General features: G+C 39.3%; 1 non-coding gene across 1 annotated transcript; it reads left to right on the top strand.

Annotated features, from left to right (window-relative positions):
• Window positions 1–4,746: 4,746 nt before the first annotated feature.
• Window positions 4,747–4,853, top strand: LOC148571063 (small nucleolar RNA R71). Its single transcript, XR_015908904.1, has one exon. It is a non-coding gene; the product is annotated as a small nucleolar RNA R71 (small nucleolar RNA).
• The last annotated feature ends 12,374 nt before the right edge of the window (window positions 4,854–17,227 follow it).

The raw sequence follows: 17,227 nt of genomic DNA on the forward strand, positions 1-17,227 counted from the left end.
TGCTTCTGAACAGTTTTGGCATCCCACTTTATCCTTTGAAGTTCAGAATGATTGGCATCCATAGGAAATCAGAATTCAGATAGTGTTATTGATTCTCCTAGTTCAGTATGTTGATTCTTGAACACAGCTACTTTATGAGTCTTGGCCGTGACCCTAAGCATTTTGTTTTCCAGAATTACCACCGGATACATAAATGCCACAGACACATAACTAGATGAACTTTTTCAGATTGTGACTCATCTTTGCTAGAGTCCCCAGTTAGAGGTGCCCAGAGTTCTTGAGCACACTCTTTTTGCTTTGGACCATGACTTTAACTGCTCAGTCTCAAGCTTTCACTTGACACCTTCACGCCACAAGCACATGGTTAGGGACAGCTTGATTTAGCCGCTTAGGCCAGGATTTTATTCCTTTGGGCCCTCCTAACCATTAATGCTCAAAGCCTTGGATCCTTTTTATCCTTGCCTTATAGTTTAAAGGGTTATTTGTTTTTTCTGCTTGCTTTTTTTTCTTTTTTTCTCTATTTTTTGCCCTTTTTTTTCTTTCGCAAGCTTTTGCTTTTTCACTGCTTTTTCTTGCTTCAAGAATCAATTTTATGATTTTTCAAATTATCAATAACATTTTTCTTTTTTTATTATTCTTTCAAGAGCCAACAATTTTAACATTCATAAACTTCACTATAAAAAATATGCACTGTTTAAGCATTCATTTAGAAAACAAAAAGTATTGCCACCACATCAAAATAATTAAACTATTTTCAAGATAGAATTCGAAATTCATGTACTTTTTTCTTTCTCAGAAAACATTTTTCATTTAAGAAAGGTGAAAAATTTATGGAACATTCATAGCTTTGAGACATAAACACTAAACACTAATGATCATGTAATAAAGACAAAAACATAGACAAAACGTAAAGCATAAAAACCAAAAAATAGAAAAATAAGAACAAGGAAATTAAAGAACGGGTCCACCTTAGTGACGGTGGCTAGTTCTTCCTCTTGAAGATCCTATGGAGTGCTTGAACTCCTCTATGTCTCTTCCTTGCCTTTGTTGCTCCTCTCTCATGGCCTTTTGGTCCTCTCTGATTTCATGAAGGATGATGGAGTGCTCTTGGTGCTCCACTCTCAGTTGCTCCATGTTGGAACTCAATTCTCCTAAAGAGGTGTTGAGTTGCTCCCAATAGTTGTATGGAGGGAAATACGTCCTTTGAGGCATCTCAGGGATTTCTTGATGAGGGGCTTCCTCATGCTCTTGTTGAGGTCCATGAGTGGGCTCTCTTGTTTGCTCCATCCTCCTCTTAGTGACGGGTTTGTCCTCTTCAATGAGGATGTCTTCCTCTATGACAATTCTGGCTGAATTGCATAGGTGACTGATGAGATGAGGAAAGGCTAACCTTGCCAAAGTGGAAGGCTTGTCAGCCACCTTGTATAGTTCCAGAGGTATGATTTCATGAATTTCCACTTCCTCTCCAATCATGATACTATGGATCATGATAGCCCGATCCACAATTACTTCGGATCGGTTGCTAGTAGGAATGATAGAGCGTTGGATGAACTCTAACCATCCCCTAGCCACGGGTTTGAGGTCAGGCCTTCTCAATTGAACCAGCTTGCCTTTTGAGTCTCTCTTTCATTGTGCTCGTTCCACACAAATGCCTGAGAGGACTTGGTCCAACCTTTGATCAAAGTTGACTCTTCTAGTGAAAGGATGAGGATCTCCTCTCATTATTGGCATGTTGAGTGCCAACCTTACAGTTTTCGGATTGAAATCCAAGTATTTCCCCTGAACCATTGTGAGCCAATTCTTTGGGTTCGGGTTTACACTTTGATCATGGTTCTTAGTGATCCATGCATTAGCATAAAACTCTTGAACCATTAAGATTCTGACTTTTTGGATGGGGTTGGTGAGAGCTTCCCAACCTCTTCTCCGAACCTCACGTCGGATCTCCGGATATTCACTCTTTTTGAGCATGAAGGAGACCTCGGGGATCACCTTTTTCTTGGCCACAACTTCATAGAAGTGGTCTTGATGGACTTTTGAGATGAATCTCTCCATCTCCCATGACTCGGAGGTAGAAGCAATTGCCTTCCCTTTTCTCTTTCTAGAGGTTTCTCCGCCTTAGGTGCCATTAATGGTTATGGAAAAACAAAAATCAGAGCTTTTTCCCACACCAAACTTAAAAGGTTTGCTCGTCCTCGAGCAAAAGAAGAAAGAAAGGAGGAGAAGAAGAAGAAGAAATGGAGGAGATAGAGTGATGTTTTGGATTCAGCCAAGGAGGGTTTAAGTGTTTATGATGTGTGAAATTGAAGGTGGTAAGGAGGGATATTTATAGGGTAAGAGAGAGAGGGAAGTCTTGTATGAAGGGGTTGGGTTTGGAGGGAAATGTTTTGAATGTGAATGGTGAGGTAGGTAGGGTTTTATGATGGGTTTATGGGGAATAGTGGATGGATATGAGTGGTGAAGAGATTATGGGAAAGAGGGTAGGACTTGATAGGTGAATGGTGTTTGGGGAATAGGTGTTGATGTGATTGGTCAAGGGTATTTGGGGAAGAGTGTTATGGAGAGGTGTGAAGAGGAGAGAGAGAGAGTTGGGGTAGGTGGGGATCCTGTGGGGTCCACAGATCCTGAGGTGTCAAGGAATTCTGGTCCCTGCACCTTTCTGGCATTTAAACGCCCTCTGTGTGCCATTTCTGGCATTTAACGCCATCTCTGCTACCTTTTCTGGCGTTAAATGCCAGTCTGTCTGCCAATTCTGGCCTTTATCCCGAGCCAGACAGCCAGACACCTTTTTCTGGCGTTAAACGCCAGCTGTCTGCCAATTCTAGCGTTTAACACCCAGAATGCTGCCAGACTCGGCGTTAAATGCCCATTCTGCTATCCTTGCTGGCGTTTAAACGCCAGCAAGCCTGTCCTCCAGGGTGTGCTATTTTTTATGCTATTTTTTATTCCGCTTTAATTCTGCAGCTGTTTTTGTGACTCCACATAATCATCTACCTAAAGAAAACATAATATGACAATGGAAAACAAATGTCTATAAAAATAAATATAATTAAATAACATTGGGTTGCCTCCCAATAAGCGCTTCTTTAATGTCAATAACTTGATAGTGAGCTCTTAGAGAGCTTCACAGAGACTCAGAGCTTAATGGTTGCCTCCCAACACCAATCTTAGAAGTTGAGTGTGGGGGCTCTGTTTGACTCTGTATTGTGAGAAGCTTTCCATGCTTTCTCTCCATGGTTACAGAAGAAAATCCTTGAGCCTTAAACACAAGGTAGTCCTCATTCAATTGAAGGACTAACTCTCCTCTGTCCACATCAATCACAGTTCTTGATGTGGCTAGGAAGGGTCTTCCAAGGATAATGGATTCATCCTCTTCCTTCCCAGTGTCTAGGATTATGAAATCAGCAGGGGCCTTCAACCCTCAGTAAGACATCCTCTACAAGTCCATAAGCCTGTTTCCTTTATTTGTCTGCCATCTCTAGTGAGATTCTTGTAGCTTGTACCTCAAAGATCCCTAGTTTCTCCATTACAGAGAGTGGCATGAGGTTTATACCTGACCCCAAGTCACACAGAGCCTTCTCAAAGGTCATAGTGCATATGGTACAAGGTATTAAGAACTTTGCGGGATCCAGTTTCTTCTGAGGTAATTTCAGTTGAACCAAAGCATTCAGTTCATTGATGAGCAATGGAAGTTCATCCTTCCAAGTCTCATTACCAAATAGCTTGGCATTCAGCTTTATGATTGCTCCTAGATACCGAGCAACTTGCTCTTCAACAATATCTTCATCCTCTTCAGAGGAAGAATCTTCATCAGAGCTCATAAACTGCAGCAGTAAGTTTAGTGGAATCTCTATTGTCTCTGTATGAGCCTCAGATTCCTTTGGTTCCTCATTAGGAAACTCCTTAGTGGTCAGTGGACGTCCATTAAGGTCTTCCTCACTGGAAATCACAGCCTCTTCCTCCTCTATAGGTTCGGCCACTTTGGGTATATTGATGGCCTTGCACTCTCTCTTTGGATTCTCTTCTGTATTGCTTGGGAGAGTACTAGGAGGGATTTCAGTAACTTTTTTACTCATCTGACCCACTTGTGCCTCTAAATTTCTGATGGAGGACCTTGTCTCAGTTATGAAACTGAGAGTGGTCTTAGATAGATCAGAGACTATGGTTGCTAAGTCAGAGAGGCTCTGCTTAGAATTTTCTGTCTATTGCTGAGAAGATGATGGAAAAGGTTTGCTATTGCCAAACTTATTTCCCCCACCATTATTATTATTGAAGCCTTGTTGAGGCTTCTGTTGATCCCTCCATGAGAAATTAGGATGATTCCTCCATGATGGATTGTAAGTGTTTCCATAGGATTCTCCCACATAATTCACCTCTTCCATTGCAGGGTTTTCAGGGTCGTAAGCTTCTCCTTCAGAGGAGGCTTCTTTAGTACTACCGGATGCAGCTTGCATTCCAGTCAGATTCTGAGAAATCATATTGACTTGCTAAGTCAATATTTTGTTTTGAGCCAATATGGCATTCAGAGTATCAATCTCAAGAACTCATTTCTTCTGAGTCATCCCATTATTCACAGGATTTCTTTCAGAAGTGTACATGAACTGGTTATTTGCAACCATCTCAATGAGTTCCTGGGCTTCTACAGGGGTTTTCTTCAGATGAAGAGATCCACCAGCAGAGTGGTCCAATGACATCTTGGACAATTCAGATAGACCATTATAGAATATACATAAGATGCTCCATTCTGAAAGCATGTCAGAAGGACACCTTCTGATCAATTGCTTGTATCTTTCCCAAGCTTCATAGAGGGATTCACCTTCCTTCTGTCTGAAGGTTTGGACTTCCACTCTAATCTTGTTCATCTTTTGAGGTGGAAAGAATTTGGCCAAGAAAGCATTGACTAACTTTTTCCAAGAGTTCAGGCTATCTTTAGGTTGTGAATCCAACCATATCCTAGCTCTATCTCTTACAGCAAAGGGGAAAAGCATAAGTCTGTAGACATTGGGATTAACCCCATTGGTCTTAACAGTGTCACAGATTTGCAAGAATTCAGCTAAGAACTGATGAGGATCTTCCAATGGAAGTCCATGAAACTTGCAATTCTGCTGCATTAGAGAAACTAATTGAGGCTTAAGCTCAAAGTTGTTTGCTCCAATTGCAGGAATTGAGATGCTTCTTCCATAGAAGTCGGAAGTTGTTGCAGTAAAGTCACCAAGCATCTTCCTTGCATCTCCACCATTGTTGTTGGGTTCGGCTGCCATGTCTGCTTCTTTTTCGAAAATTTCTGTAAGGTCCTCTCTAGAGTGTTGTGCTTTAGCTTCTCTTAGCTTCCTCTTCAGAGTCCTTTCAGGTTCAGGATCAGCTTCAACAAGAATATCTTTATCCCTGTTTCTGCTCATATAAAAAAGAAGAGAACAGAAAAGAAGAAAAATCCTCTATGTCACAGTATAGAGATTCCTTTATGTGAGTAGAAGAATAGAAGAATAGAAGAATGAGGTAGAGAGAGAATAAGAGGAATTCGAACACAGAGAGGGGGAGAGGGTTCGAATTATGAGTAGAAGAGAAGTGTTAGTAAATAAATAAATAAATAAATAGGAAGAGGTGAGAGAAAGAGTATTCGAATTTTAAGAAAAGGGAGAAGAAAAATATTTTTATTTTTTATTTAATTAATTAAGTTAGAATTTGAAATTTAAGAAAAGAAATAAAATCAAATTGAAAACTAAATAAATTAATTAATTAAAAAGATTTTTGAAAAATTTGTCAGTTAGTTTTCGAAATTAATGAGAGAGAAAAGTAGTTAGGTGGTTTTGAAAAAGATAAGAAATAGTAAACTTTTAAAATCAAACAAAAAGTCAAGTAGTTAATTGAAGAAGATTTGAAAATAAATTTTGAAATGATAAGAAGTTAGAAAAAGATTTTGAAATTAAATTTTGAAAAAGATATGATTGAAATTTAATTTGAAATATATTTGAAAAGGAAATTAAAAAGATTTGATTTTTAAAATTAAAGTTGATGACTTGACTAACAAGAAACTAAAAGATATGATTCTAGAATTTAAAGATTGAACCTTTCTTAACAGGAAAGTAACAAACTTGAAATTTTTGAATCAAAACATCAATTGTTAGTAAAGTTTTCGAAAATGTGAGATAAAAATAAGAAAAATATTTTCAAAATTAATTTTAGAAATTCGAAAATATTAAGAAGAAAAATGGAAAAGATTTGATTTTTTTGAAAAAGATTTGAAATGATAAAATTTTTAAATTGAAATTTTGACTTGACTAACAAGAAACAACTAAATTTTTTTAAAAATTTTGACTAAGTCAACCCAAAATTTCAAAATTTATGAGTAAAATAAGGAAAAGATATTATTTTTTATTTTTTTGAATTAATGAAGAAAGAGAAAAACAACAAAATGACACAAGATATAAAAATTTAAGATCAAAACAAGAAAAATATGCAAAAACACTTTGAATGTCAAGATGAACACCAAGAACATTTTGAAGATCAAGATGAACATCAAAAACATATTTTTGAAAATTTTTAAGAAAAGAGACACATGCAAAACACCAAACTTAGAAATTTTTTAATGTTTAGACACTATGAATTCGAAAATGCATATGAAAAATAACAAAAAACACAAAACAAGAAAATCACAAGATTAAACAAAGAAAATCATCAAGAACAACTTGAAGATCAAGAACACATGATGAATTTTTGAAAATTTAAGAAAAATTTAAGACATGCAATTGACACCAAACTTAAAATTTGACACAAGACTTAAACAAGAAACACAAAATTTTTTTGGTTTTTATGATTTTATTAAAATTTTTTTTATTTTTTTCAAAATTATTTTGGAAAAGGAAAATAAAGAAATTCAAAATTTTTAATAAGAATTTCAGGATTCATGCAATGTTAGTCTAAAGCTTCGGTCCAAAAGAATTAGACATGGCCAAATGGCCAGCCAAGCTTTAGCATAATAAATACAGACATGTCCTTTCTACAATGGAAAGTGGAAACCTCAGTCTAAAAGATTAGACATGGCTTAACAGCCAGCCAGGTTTCAACATATCTCATGAAACTCTAGAATTCATTCTTAAAAATTTGTGAATGATTTTTTTCGAAAACACATTTTTTTGTAAATTTTTTTTTCGAAATTAAAAATAAAAAGCTTAAACATAAAATAAAATTACCCAATCTAAGCAACAAGATGAACCGTCAGTTGTTCAAACTCGAACAATCCCGGCAACGGCGCCAAAAACTTGGTGCACGGAATTGTGATCACACTTTTCACAACTCCGCACAACTAACCAGCAAGTGCACTGGGTCGTCCAAGTAATACCTTACGTGAGTAAGGGTCGATCCCACGGAGATTGTCGGCTTGAAGCAAGCTATGGTCATCCTGTAAATCTTAGTCAGGTGGATTCAAATGGTTATGAGGTTTTGATAATTAAAAGATAAATAGAACGTAAATTAAAATAAAGATACTTATGTAATTCATTGGTGGGAATTTCAGATAAGCGTTTCGAGATGTTTTGTTGCCTCTGAACCTCTGCTTTCCTATTGTCTTCATCCAATCATGCGTGCTCCCTTCCATGGCAAGCTGTACGATCCTCTCAGATGAAAAATACCAGGTACGGTTTCTGTACGGCTAATCAACTATCGGATTTCTCGTCTTGGATGAAAAATACCAGGTACAGCTTCCGCACGGCTAATCATCTGTCGGTTCTCACTAGCGTCGGAATAGGATCTCTCTATCCTTTTGCACACTATCACTACACCCAACATTCACGAGTTTGAAGCTCGTCACAGTCATCTCTTCCTAGATCCTACTTGGAATACCACAGACAAGGTTTAGACTTTCCAGATCTCAGAAATACTGCCAATTGGTTCTAGCCTATACCACGAAGGTTCTAATCTCACGGACTCGGTCCGTTGATTAGAGACCTAAGAGAATATACTCTGGCTGTCGTCCAATGACTACGTTGAATATCATGTAGACTGCTTGTGGTTGTCAGGCACGCGGATCTAGGCTAAGCGAGTAACGAAGATAGTGGGTGATTGTCATGAGTCACCCCTTCATTCTGACTTAACTGAATTAAGTACGAGAGTATATCTTGGAGAAGAAGTAAGCATGAATTGAAAGAGAAACAATAGTACTTGCATTAATTCCTGAAGAACAGCAGAGCTCCGCACCTTAATCTATGAGGTGTAGAAACTCCACCGTAGAAAATACATAAGAGAAAAAAGGTCTAGGCATGGCCGAATGGCCAGCCTCCCAAATGTAACATAAAAGTCCTCAAAGTCTAAGGACTAAACATCTAGAGATTCGAATACAATAGTTAAAAGTGCTATTTATACTAAAGTAGTTACTAGGGATTACAGAAAATAAGTAACTAAGTGCAGATAGTGCAGATAGTGCAGAAATCCACTTCCGGGCCCACTTGGTGTGTGCTTAGGCTAAGCATTGAGCTTTACACGTGCATAGGCCATTTCTAGAGTTAAATGTCAGCTTGGATGCCAGTTTGGGCGTTTAACTCCAGTTTGGTGCCAGTTTTGGTGTTTTACGCTAGAAAAGGGTCTCTGGCTTGCGTTTTATGCCAGTTTGGGCCATCAAATCTCGGGCAAATTATGGACTATTATATATTTCTGGAAAGCTCAAGATGTCTACTTTCCAACGCAATTGAGAATGCACCGATTGGGCTTCTGTAGCTCTATAAAATTCACTTCGAGTGCAGGAGGTTCAGAATCCAACAGCATCTGTAGTCCTTTCTTAGCCTCTGAATTAGACTTTTGCTCAGATCCCTCAATTTCAGCCAGAAAATACCTGAAATTATAGAAAAATACACAAACTCATAGTAAAGTCCAGAAATGTGATTTTTGCATAGAAACTAATAAAAATATAATAAAAAGTAGCTAAAACATACTAAAAACTATGTAAAAATAATGCCAAAAAGGGTATAAATTATTTGCTCATCAAGGCCCAAACCGGGTCCAAGGCCCAACATATATAAGCTCATTAAATGAGCTTTGAGCTCATTTTTCTAGCCCAAAGAGAGGGAGAGGCGCGGATTGAGAGAGAGGAGGTGGTGGTACTATTCATCATCACCTTCCAGGAGCCGTAACTTGAGCTACGGACCTCCGATTGACGAGCCGTTCGTGGCCACGCGAAGCTCTCGTCGAGCTCTTCGATTCTATCTAAGCAAACCTGGTAAGAAATTGCATCTCACTCCCCAGTTTCCAGCCCTACAGTTCTGCATTTTTAGGGTTATGATTTTGAGTAGATTTTGTGGTTTTGCTTGTTTAGGTGATCTCTAGTAGTAGGTAATGGTTGGATTTTACCCCTAATCTCATTGGTTAAGGTAAGGTTTCGCTAAACCCTTGTGTTTAGTTGTTTTGTGTATCTTAGGTTTTGATCTTGGTATATATATGATGTTGGTTTGAGCTTTGGTGGCTTGTTGGTGAGATTGAAAGCTTGTTGGATTCCAATCCTGGTACGGTGAGCATTTTGGGGAACGGTTATGAGCGGATAATTTATACGCTTTTTGGTACTTTTTTTACATAGTTTTTAGTATGATTTAGTTAGTTTTTAGTATATAATTATTATTTTTTAAATAAAAATCACATTTATGGATTTTACTATGAGTTTGTGTGTTTTTCTGTGATTTTAGGTATTTTCTGGCTGAAGTTGAGGGACCTGAGCAAAAATCTTATTCAGAGGCTGAAAAAGGACTGCAGATGCTGCTGGATTCTGAACTCCCTGCACTCGAAGTGAATTTTCTGGAGCTACAGAAGCCCAATTGGCGCTCTCTCAATTGCGTTGGAAAGTAAACATCCTGGGCTTTCTAGCAATATATAATAGTTCATACTTGGCCCGAGATTTGGTAGCACAAACTGGCGTCTAAACGCCAGCTCCTTACCATTTTCTGGCGTTAAACGCCAGAACTGGCATAAAAGTTGGAGTTAAACGCCCAAACTGGCACAAAATCTGGAGTTCAAATCAGGAATAGCCTATGCACATGAAAGCTTCAGTGCTCAGCCCAAACACACACCAAGTGGGCCCCGAAAGTGGATTTCTGCACTATCTATCTTAGCTTACTCATTTTCTGTAAACCTAGGTCACCAGTTTAGTATAAAAACCACTTTTAGAGATTTATTTTGTACCTTATGACATTTTTACATCTGAATTTTGTATCTTCTATGGCATGAGTCTCTAAACTCCATGGTTGGGGGTGAGGAGCTCTGCTGTGTCTTGATGGATTAATGCAATTACTACTGTTTTCCATTCAATCACACTTGTTTCTATTCTAAGATATTCACTCGCACTTCAACATGATGAATGTGATGATCCATGACACTCATTACCATTCTCAACCTATGAACGTGTTCCTAACAACCACTTCCGTTCTACCTTAGATTGAGTATGTATCTATTGGATTCCTGGTTCAAGCGTTTGATTGCATCTCCTGACAACAAAGCATTCAAACCCGTGAGACCATAGTCTTCGTGGTATAAGCTATAATCTATTGGCAGCATTCTTGAGATCTGAAAAGTCTAAACCTTGTCTGTGGTATTCCGAGTAGGATCCGGGAAGTGATGACTGTGACGAGCTTCAAACTCATGAATGTTGGGCACAGTGACAGTGTGCAAAAGGATCAATGGATCTTATTCCAAAACCCATAGCTGGACCATTTTCACTGAGAGGACGGATAGTAGCCATAGACAACGGTGATCCACCAACATACAGGTTGCCATGGAAGGAGCCTTGCGTGTGTGAAGAAGAAGACAGTAGGAAAGCAGAGACTCAGAAGACAGAGCATCTCCAAAACCTCAACCTGTTCTCCATTACTGCATAACAAGTATTATTTAATCCATGTTCTTTTACTCATTCTAATTAAAGCTGAGAATTATTATTGCTATCCTGACTAAGAGTTACAAGATAACCATAGCTTGCTTCAAGCCGACAATCTCCGTGGGATCGACCCTTACTCACGTAAGGTATTACTTGGACGACCCAGTGCACTTGCTGGTTAGTTGTGCGGGATTGCAAAAGTCTGATTGTAATTTCGTGCACCAAGTTTTTGGCGCCGTTGCCGAGGATTGTTCGAGTTTGGACAACTGACAGTTTATTTTGTTGCTTAGATTAGGAAAAATTTTTCTTTTTGGTTTAGAGTCTTCTGTTTGAGTTTAGTTTTATATTTTTAAGTTTGGTGTTCATCTTGATATTCAAAGTTTTCCTATTTGTTTTCTTTGTTTTGATCTAAAAATTCTATGTTTGGTGTCATTTTGTTGTTTTTCTCTCTCCTCATAAAATTCAAAAAAAAATATATCTTTTCCTTTAATTGCTCATAATTTTTGAATTCATTAGGTTGATTTGGTCAAAATTTTAAAATCATATCTTTTTCAAAACTTCCTAACCACCTTCTCTCTCTTCATTTTTTCAAAAATCCTCACGCAAAAATTTTCCAAATCTTTTTAATTAAACAACTATTTTAGTTTTCAAAACTTTTATTTCATTTTCCAATTATTTTATTTTATTTTTATTTATTTATTTATTCGGTTGTTTTTAATTAAATAAAATAAAAAATAAAAATATAATTTATTTGCAATTCACATCATCTCCCTTTCTCCATCATAGATCTAAGTGAAAATGAACAGTCCAGAAGGACTCTGGGGTCATATGCTAACCCCATTACTGCTGCATATGAGAGTAGTATCTGTATACCTCCCATCAAAACAAGCAGCTTTGAGCTAAATCCTCAGCTCATTGTCATGGTGCAGCAAAATTGCCAGTATTCCGGTATTCCACAGGAAGAACCTACTGAGTTTTTGGCATAGTTCTTGCAAATTACTGACACAGTACGTGACAAGAAAGTAGATCAGGATGTCTATAGATTATTACTATTTCTATTTGCTGTAAAAGATCAAGCTAAGAGGTGGTTAAATAACCAACCCACAGCAAGCATAAGAACATGGAAACAGTTATCAGACAAATTCCTGAATCAATATTTCCCTCCAAAAAGGATGACACAGCTAAGGCTGGACATCCAAGGTTTTAAACAAGGGGATGATGAATCCCTTTATAATGCCTGGGAGAGGTACAGAGGGATGCTAAGGAAATACCCCTCTGAAATGTTTTCAGAGTGGGTGCAGTTAGACATCTTCTACTACGGGCTTACAGAAAAAGCCCAGATGTCTCTAGACCACTCAGCTGGTGGATTTATACACATAAGAAAGACAATTGAAGAGGCTCAGGAGCTCATTGATACAGTTGCTAGAAATCAACATCTGTACTCAAGCAGTGAATCCTCCATGAAAGAAGAGGCTAGGGCAGTATCCACTGATCCTAGTCCTCAAGAACAAGTTGTTGAACTTAATAAGCAGTTGCTTCATATGACAAAACAGTTAGCAGAATTTAAAGAGATGCTCCAAGACACTAAAAGTGCTAACAAGAATATGGAAGCACAATTGAATCAGACAAGACAGCAGCTATCTAAACAGATAACAGAAGAATGCCAAGCTGTTCAACTAAGGAGTGGAAAGACATTGAATAATTCAGCTCAAGGTAGCAGAATGCTAAGAAAAGAACAACTGACCGAGGATGACTAAACCACTGCTCAAAATCCCTCTGAGGACAGTAAGAGCCCAGAGAGGAATACTTCTGGCGTTCAAACACCAGAAAAGGGTGAAAATTGGCATCAAACGCCCAGTGGATGCCCACTACTGGCGTTCAAACGCCAGAAAGGTATGAAAAACTGGCGTTAAACACCCATTCCATGCCCAGTTCTGGCGTTCAAACGCTAGAAAAGGGTGGAAAATTGGCGTTAAATGCCCATCCAACCCTTAATCCTGGCATTCAAACGCCAATGAGGAATCAGACACCTATAAGTGCTGATAATAACTCCCTCAAGAAGGCTTCTCAACCTGCCTCTGCAGGAAATAAACCTACAGCAACAAAGGTTGAAGAATATAAATCCAAAGGTATCGAAGGCATGGCACGCTAGCACCAAAAAGTCACTTAGGCGTGCCACTTGAGAAACCAGGCATGGCACGCCAAGCTTGAGAAATCCACAAATGTATGGGCGTGCCACTTGAGCAGCATGGCGTGGCACGCTGGTACAAAATCCCAGAGAAGGGGCTGAAGGCCAATGAAGTTTGGGCGTGCCACTTGAGGTCGAAGGCGTGGCACGCCAGGCTCTCAGTCTCACTTAAGCGTGCCACCTGAGCGACCAGGCGTGGCACGCCAATGCACAAAGAGGCCAAAGCAAGGGCTGGGCGTGCCACTTGGTATCGAAGGCGTGGAACGCCAGTCCAAGAATCTTACTATGGCGTGCCACTTGAGTGCTGGGCGTGGCACGCCAGCTATTGGAACCAAGGCAAGATCATGGGCGTGGCACGCCAGCCTCTAGGTGTGGCACACTGGTACAAGTTTCTAGAGAGGATGAAGGAGGCCAAACACATGGGCGTGCCACTTGATGTCAAGGGCGTGCCACTTGAGTTCGTGGCGTGGCACGCCAAACAGAAGAATCACTTGCGTACAAAGGCGTGGCATGCCAGACCTTGGGCGTACCACGCTAGTTCAACTTTCCAGAGAGCTTGATGAAGCATGCAACAAGGCATGGCACGCCAGACCCTGGGCGTGCCACGCTAGTTCAAGTCTCCGGAGGCAAGAAGAAGAGGAAAAAGGCTAGGGAGTGCCACTTAAGCTCGAAGGCGTGGCACGCCAGGCTACATGGGTATTAAAAGACCTTGGGTGTGCCACTTGAGCTCGAAGGCGTGGCATGCCAGGTATGTTATTGAAGAAGAGCGTGCCACTTGATGGACTGGGCATGGCACGCCAAGCCAGAATTGGAAGAGCACGTGGCACGCCACTGAAGCACCAGCCACATGCCAGCTGGGAAGTCACGCTTATTGAGTTTCTTTTCCCTCCAAATTGTAATTTTCCTTTTTTACTTTTGTAATTCTTTTATTTTGAAGAGCTAGGAGTAGTATAAATACCCCCAAGAAGTACTGAAGAGGGGGTGAAGCAGTTAGAGAGATTAGTTTTAGATTCACTTTTACACTTCATCATCTTCTTTACTTTTGAGTACTTTTCTTTGATCTATGAGTAGCTAAATTCCCTTTCATTGAGAGAGGGAGCTCTATTGTACTTGATGGATTGATGATAGTGAAATTCTTCTTCTCTTCATCTTCTCTTTGATTTGCTAGAAGAAATTTCGTTTTTAATGCTTAGTGTTCAATTATCTTGGGAAAGAGATTAAATGCAAAATGGTTTCATGGGAACCTTGGAAAAGAAAACATGAAACCATGCTTGAAATCCCTTCTCACACTTGAGTAGGATCTGGGTTTTGGTGTTTGGATATGGTGACATATAATCCTCCCCCTACTTGGACCTATGATGATGTGTGGTATAATCAGGGACCAAGCATATCTCTCTTCATGAACAATTAGACCAAGGAATTGGCTATTGATCAAGATCTGAGAAATTGAGTCACCAAAGGATTGGGGCTCAATCAATCATGATTGCCAAGAGGTCAATGTGTTGCATGATTGAAGAGGATATAAGCTGGAATTGATCCAAAGAGACAACATCTCCTGATATCAATGAATTTCCCCATTCTTATCTACCACTTTCTTTATAGCTTACTTTTACATTCTGCAATTCTCCATTCCCATTTACAATTAAGTCATTTATGATTTTGCACTTTACATTCTGCCATTCCTATTTCTGCACTTTATTGCTTTCCTTTACATTTTAGCCATTTACATTTCTGCCGTTTATAATTCTGCAATCACAATCTATCTATTCCGCTTGACTAATTCATCAATTGATTAAAACTGCTCAAATTTACCAATCTCTGTGGATACAATCCCACTCCACTGTGGGTTATTACTTGACGATAATTTTGGTGCGCTTACCAAAAGAACTGATTCACCATTTTTTTGAATGGGGTGTGAATTCAGAGTCATCAAATTTTATGGCGCCGTTGCCGGGGATTGGTTTAAATTTGACAGTGATTAAATTGATTGGAGAGCTAGATTAAGCAATTAAATTTCCTTATTATTTTATTTTTTTTAGTGCTTTTTAATTTTTTCGTCTCTACTCTGATTTCTATTCCTTCTTTATTTTTAGTATTTTAGTTATCCATTGCCCATATTTTCATCCTTCTAACTGTTCGATTAATTACATCAACAAAGCTAACCACTAATCCCAACAAGATTTTTTTCACTTCACTTGTTCTCTGCTGGTTATTTGCTAAGTGTATGACAGGTAGAAGAGCAGGGACTGTATCTCCCTTCGATAGTGAACCAGAGAGGACCTTCCTTAGATTAAGGAGGGAGGCTAGAGGCAAAGACATAGTTGGAAAAGAAGAAGTGGAGGAAGATCTAGAAATCACCATGGAGGAAGAAGCACATAACCATGTTGGAGAGGAAGCTGGCAATCATGTTGGGCAAGAAAGGAGAGTCTTAGGCTCCTACATCAACCCAAATCTAGGAAACTATGGCAGCAGCATTCTAAAGCCAACAATCCATGCTAACAACTTTGAGTTGAAACCTCAACTCATCACACTTGTCCAGAATAACTGTTCATATGGAGGAAGTGCCCAAGAAGACCCAAATCAACATCTCAACACATTCTTGAGGATATGTGATACTGTAAAGTCCAATGGGATACACCCTAACACCTACAAGCTACTCTTGTTCCCTTTCTCACTCAGAGATAAGGCAGCAAAGTGGTTAGAAGCATTTTCCAAGGAGAGTCTAACCACATGGGAGGATGTTGTAAACAGATTCCTTGCAAGATTTTACCCTCCACAAAGAATCAACAGGCTAAGAGCTGAGGTGCAAATTTTCAGACAACAAGAAGGTGAAACACTCTATGAGGCCTGGGAGAGATTCAAAGATTTGACAAGAAGATGTCCACCAGAAATGTTCAATGAATGGGTACAACTACACATCTTCTATGAAGGACTGTCCTATGAATCAAAGAAGGACGTGGATCATTCTTCAGGAGGCTCACTCAACAAGAAGAAAACCATTGAAGAAGCCATAGATGTCATCGAGACTGTAGCTGAAAATGAGTATTTCTATGCTTCAGAAAGAACTCAGAAGAAAGGAGTGCTAGAACTCAATTCTGTGGACGCCTTGTTAGCTCAAAACAAGGTAATTGCAGCACAACTAGTAGCCTTAACCAAGAAGATGGAGGCTAATCAAGTCTCAGCCATTCAAGACCAAACTCATCAATAAGAAGGAAGTGCATCAGAATTTGAAGGTGACTGGGAACAAGCTAATTATGTGAACAACTCATCTAGACCACCATATGATCCGAACTCTAAGACATACAACCCAGATTGGAAGAACCACCCAAATTTTGGGTGAGAAAACCAACAAAGCCATAACCAGGACCACAACAAACCTTATCCATCAAATTAACCCAACACTCACAACCCCAACCATCAAACAGGCAACCATAGACCTTACCATAATTCACAAAACACATTATACCATGGCAACCAACCAACACACAACAACCACCATCAAGACACACCACCCTCAACTATGCAACCATGTGAAATAAAGAGCAACTTTGAGAGGATGGAGGCTGCAATAGCACAATTATCATCATAGCTTGCAGGAGCCGTCTCCACCCTTATGGAGAGACAAGCGCAGACTGACAGAAGAATAGACGCCAATCAAGAAGAATACAGGTCAAATATGAAAAATCAAGGTGCAGCAATCTCAAAGTTGGAAGCACAAGTAGGGATCTTATCCAAGCAAATCCCAATGTCCATACACACATTTCCCAGTGATACCATGGCCAATCCAAGAGGGAAATACAAGGCCATTACACTTAGAAGTGGGAAAGTTGTGGAAGAAGGAACCCCAAGCAAAGGCAACCAAGAAGAAGAAGTTGCAGAAAAGCATGAAAATAAGAATGAGGAAGAGACCCCTGCTCCATCCTCATCAAAATCAGTCTTGAAGCCTTATGTGCCAAAGGCACCATACCCACAAAGGCTGGGAAAAGATGGGAAGGATGGCCAATTCTCTAAGTTCCTAGAGATCTTCAAGAAGCTCCAAATTAACATACCATTTGCTGAGGCATTGGAGCAAATGCCACTTTATGCCAAATTCTTGAAAGAGCTCATAACAAGAAAAAGGAACTGGGGGGCAAAGGAAACCACAGTACTAACTGAGGAACGTAGCGCCATCATACAAAAGAAGCTACCTCAAA

The sequence above is a fragment of the Arachis ipaensis genome, chromosome B3 (assembly GCF_059453495.1).
Source record: "Arachis ipaensis isolate K30076 ecotype BB chromosome B3, ASM5945349v1, whole genome shotgun sequence".
NCBI classification, from domain to species: Eukaryota; Viridiplantae; Streptophyta; class Magnoliopsida; order Fabales; family Fabaceae; genus Arachis; species Arachis ipaensis.